This window comes from Austrofundulus limnaeus, unplaced genomic scaffold, assembly GCF_001266775.1.
Source record: "Austrofundulus limnaeus strain Quisiro unplaced genomic scaffold, Austrofundulus_limnaeus-1.0 Scaffold169, whole genome shotgun sequence".
Lineage (NCBI taxonomy): Eukaryota > Metazoa > Chordata > Actinopteri > Cyprinodontiformes > Rivulidae > Austrofundulus > Austrofundulus limnaeus.
Genome location: NW_013952571.1, coordinates 1,012,421 through 1,017,466, shown reverse-complemented (window position 1 = coordinate 1,017,466; position 5,046 = coordinate 1,012,421).

Genomic DNA, 5,046 nt, shown 5'->3' with positions numbered 1-5,046 from the left:
AGCTTTTTTAACATATTTGATATACAAAGCCCAACAGAACTGTGCACACTGAAAACCTGTAGTGGTATAACAAGTGACTGGTAGAAGAGCATGAGGCTACATACAGTAGTTGAGTCATTAGATGGAAAAAAGTTGTCCTCTCCCCACTCTCGTAGAGTGCAATGCCATCCCCAACAATAGGGAAGAGATCCCTACCACAGAAGCTGCTTTACATGAACAGCATTTGAAAGTAATGGCTGCTGAAATACCACCTCTTGACCCAAATACAGATATACTGCTGTTGATAGGACAGAACCTTCTGAGAGCTCACAAAGTGAGAGAGCAAATTAAAGGCAGACACAATGACCCATTTGCCCAGAAGCTTGATTTGGTTTGGGTTATCATTGGTGATGTGTGTCTCGGCAATGCTCACAAGACAAGTGAAGTGAATGCTCTGAAAACACGTGTTGGACAATGGCCGCTCAAGCTATTTCACTCCCTGCAACAGTCGCTTCAGTGTAAAAGAGGGCTTCAGTCTAAGCTAAGCCAAAGCCATTTCCAATCAACTGCCATCTGCTCACTCACATCAAAAGCCTACAGCTGAGAATCTAGGAAAGACTGGATTTTGTCGCAGTAATAAAGACAACCAGCTTGCTTGTTTTATTGAAGACATGATCTTTCTGAAGAAGATGGAGTTCTTAAAAGATTATACTAACAGCTGGGTTGCACCACTCCCATTTCGGACCCCCAGATGCAAAATCCCTGACAACCTGTTCTACACCTACCAGCGGCTCAGGACCCTGTGACGTACACTTGACAAAAAACCTGAAATGAAAACACATTTCATTGAATTCATGCAGAGGAAGCACGACAAGCAACATGCAGAGCTTGCACCACCTCACAGCGAAGACAAAGAGAACTGGCATCTCCCAATATTTGATGTTGATGTATACCATCCGCGGAAGCCAGGAAATACACATGTAGTGTTTGACTCGAGTGCACAGAGTGCACAGAGTGTTGTTTAGGTCCAGACCTAAATAACACACTTCTAGGCATGTTGCTTCCATTTCAGGAAAGAACCGGTCGCCATCACAGCAGCCATTGAACAAATTTTCTAATGCTTTATACAGGTGCTGGTCATAAAATTAGAATATCATGAAAAAGTAGATTTATTTCAGTAATTCCATTTAAAAAGTGAAACTTGTATATTATATTCATACATTACATACAAACTCATATATTTCAAATGTTTATTTCGTTTAATTTTGATGATTACAAATGACAACAAATGAAAATCTCAAATTCAGCATATCAGAAAATTAGAATCTTGTGAAAAGGTTCAAAATGGATGGCACCTGGTACCACACTCTAATCAGCTAATTAACTCAAACCACCTGCAAAGGCCTTTAAATGGTCTTTCAGTCTAGTTCTATAGGCTACACAATCATGGGGAAGACTGCTGACTTGACAGTTGTCCAAAAGACGACCATCGACACCTTGCACAAGGAGGGCAAGACACAAAAGGTCATCGCTAAAGAGGCTGGCTGTTCACAGAGCTCTGTGTCCAAGCACATTAATTGAGAGGCGAAGGGAAGGAAAAGATGTGGTCGAAAAAAATGTACAAGCAAGAGAGATAACCGCACCCTGGAGAGGATTGTGAAACAAAACCCATTCAAAAATGTGGGGGAGATTCACAAAGAGTGGACTGCAGCTGGAGTGAGTGCTTCAAGAACCACCACACACAGACTTATGAAAGACATGGGTTTCTGCTGTCGCATTCCTTGTGTCAAGCCACTCTTGAACCACAGACAGCGTCAGAAGCGTCTTGCCTGGGCTACAGAGAAACAGGACTGGACTGCTGGTGAGTGGTCCAAAGTCATGTTCTCTGATGAAAGTAAATTTTGCATTTCCTTTGGAAATCAAGGTCCCAGAGTCTGGAGGAAAAGAAGAGAGGCACTTCATCCACGTTGCTTGAAGTCCAGTGTAAAGTTTCCACAGTCAGTGATGGTTTGGGGTGCCATGTCATCTGCTGGTGTTGGTCCATTGTGTTTTCTGAGGTCCAGGGTCAACGCAGCCACATACCAGGAAGTTTTAGAGCACTTCATGCTTCCTGCTGCTGACCAACTTTTTGGAGATGCAGATTTCATTTTCCAACAGGACTTGGCACCTGCACACAGTGCCAAAGCTACCAGTACCTGGTTGAAGGACCATGGTATCCCTGTTCTTAATTGGCCAGCAAACTCTCCTGACCTTAACCCCATAGAAAATCTATGGGGTATTGTGAAGAAGAAGATGCAATACACCAGACCCAACAATTCAGAAGAGCTAAAAGCCACTATTAGAGCAACCTGGGCTATCATAACACCTGAGCAGTGCCACAGACTGATCGACTCCATGCCACGCCGCATTGCTGCAGTAATACAGGCCAAAGGAGCCCCAACTAAATACTGAGTGCTGTACATGCTCATACTTTTCATGTTCATACTTTTCAGTTGGCCAACATTTCTATAAATCCTTTGTTTTTATTGGTCTTCAGTAATATTCTAATTTTCTGATATGCTGAATTTGAGATTTTCATTTGTTGTCATTTGTAATCATCAAAATTAAACGAAATAAACATTTGAAATATATGAGTTTGTATGTAATGTATGAATAAAATACACAAGTTTCACTTTTTAAATGGAATTACTGAAATAAATCTACTTTTTCATGATATTCTAATTTTATGACCAGCACCTGTAGTCAAGGAAGAGCACAGAGATTACCTTTGGTTTCTGTGGTCAGAAGACAACGACCTTACAAAAGATGTAGTTTACTATCGAATGAGAGTGCATGTCTTCGGTAACAGTCCCTCCCCAGCAGTGGCAATCTATGGGCTGGGAACAGCAGCAAGGGAGGCAGAAAGTGAATATGGAACTGATGCCCGAAACTTCATAGAGCAAGGCTTTTATGTTGATGATGAAGTCTTTCCCAACCGAAGCGGAGGCTATTGATGTCCTACAGAGAGCACAGAAAATGCCTGCCCTCTCAAATCAGCGTCTCCACACAAAAAGGTGGAAGTGGTGAAGGCATTTCCACCTGAAGATAGGGCCAAGGATATCAAAGATCTTGATATAACAACCGACGAGCTTCCAGTCCAACGCAGTTTGGGGGTGAGTTGGAATCCCACATCAGATACATTCACCTTCCATGTTCCCCAAGAGCAGAAGCCTTTCACTCGTCGTCGCGTACTTTCGACAGTAAACAGCTTGTTTACTGTCGTTGTTTACTTGGCGTACTTGCGCCTGTAACTATAAAAGGTAGACTTCTTCTCAGAGATCTTTCCAGCAGCAACCTCGAGTGGGACTGTCCCTTACCACAAGACATGTATGATAGCTGGAGAAGATGGCATGACTCAAATAACAAAGTCTCACAGACCTGCACATCCCTCATACCTATGTCACGTTTTACATCTCACAAGCCACCTCCATTGAACTCTGTGTGTTTTCAGATGCTTCAGTGAAAGCCATCTCTGCAGTAACTTCCCTGATGTTTACACATCAAGATGGACACAATGCAGTTGGATTTGTCATAGGTAAGGCAAATCTAGCATCTGTACCAGAGATCACCATTCCTCGATTGGAGCTCTGCGCAGCAGTGCTTGCTGTGGAAATGTCAGAACTCCTCATGGAAGAATTGAAAGTTAGGATTGACAGGACAACATTTTACACTGACAGTAAAGTGGTATTGTGATACATCTTTAATCAAAACAGAAGATTTCATGTATACGTAAACAATCGTGTACAGAGAATTAAACAGTCTTCCCAACCAGAACAATAGAAATGTGTTCCAACAGAGCACAATCCTGCTGATCATGGCTCTTGTTCTGTAGCAGCATAGAAACTTGCTAGTACTTCATGGTTGTACGGCCCAGAATTTCTTCTCAAACATGAAAGTGTCGCCTCAGAAAACGGTCCGTTTGAACTTGCCAATCCAGAGTCCGATGTTGAAATTCGACAGGACATAACTGTGCTTGCCACCACAACTGTTCCAGCTACCTTGGGTACATCGTACTTTGGAACATTCTCAAAATGGACTTCCCTTGTCAGAACAGTGGCTTAGCTTCAACACATTTCTCGCAGTTTTAAAATCAAGAATGGTAGCCGTTGCAGCGGCTGGCACATCTGTAAGGCAAGTCTCACAGATGAAGCTTTATCCCAAGCAGAGCACACAATCATCAGTTGTATCCAGCACAAAGTCTATGCAGAAGAAATTAGATGTATCATGACAAAACGAGACATAGCACACAACAGTTCTCTTCACAAACTTAATCCAATGATTGATAACAAAAACTTATTGCGAGTCGGAGGGAGACTTGCAGAGTCCAGCTTGCTAAGTCACAAAGCCAACCCTATTCTAATACCAGGAGAGCATCACATTGCTATGCTGCTCATTCGACACCACCATGAAGCCATACAGCACCAGGGAAGACACTTTACTGAGGGGGCTGTGAGAGCAAATGGATTATGGATAGTTGGTGCCAAGAGATCCATCAGTAGTACAATCCACAAATGTGTCACCTGCAGGAAGCTTTGAGGCAAAACAGAGCAGCCAATAATGGCAGAATTGCCTGCTGAATGCTTAAAGACTGATCCCCCAGTTTCTTATGTTGGCCTCGATGTATTTGGACCATGGGAGGTCCAACATGCCACACCAAAGGTGGTCAAAGTAGCATAAGAGAAGGGCAGTTTTGTTCACTTGCATGTTTACAAGGGCAATTCATATTGAAGTGATTGAAACTCTGATCTCGTCCAGTTTTTCATCCAGCCCTGACGGATAGAGCTTCATCAGAGCTAAACAACCCAAAAAAAAAAAAATTGAAGCTCCTATGCTGGCTGGTTCACCCCAAAGATCCGGTACCCCGGCACAAACAGAGCAATGTTGTATATGCTGGACTGCGACCAGTTAAACATCGGGGAAACAAAGCAACCACTGTTCAAAAGAATGTCCCAACACAGATGAGCTACATCTAATGGCCAGAACTCTGCAGTTTTCACTCATTTACAGGCCAGCAAAAGTATTCATACC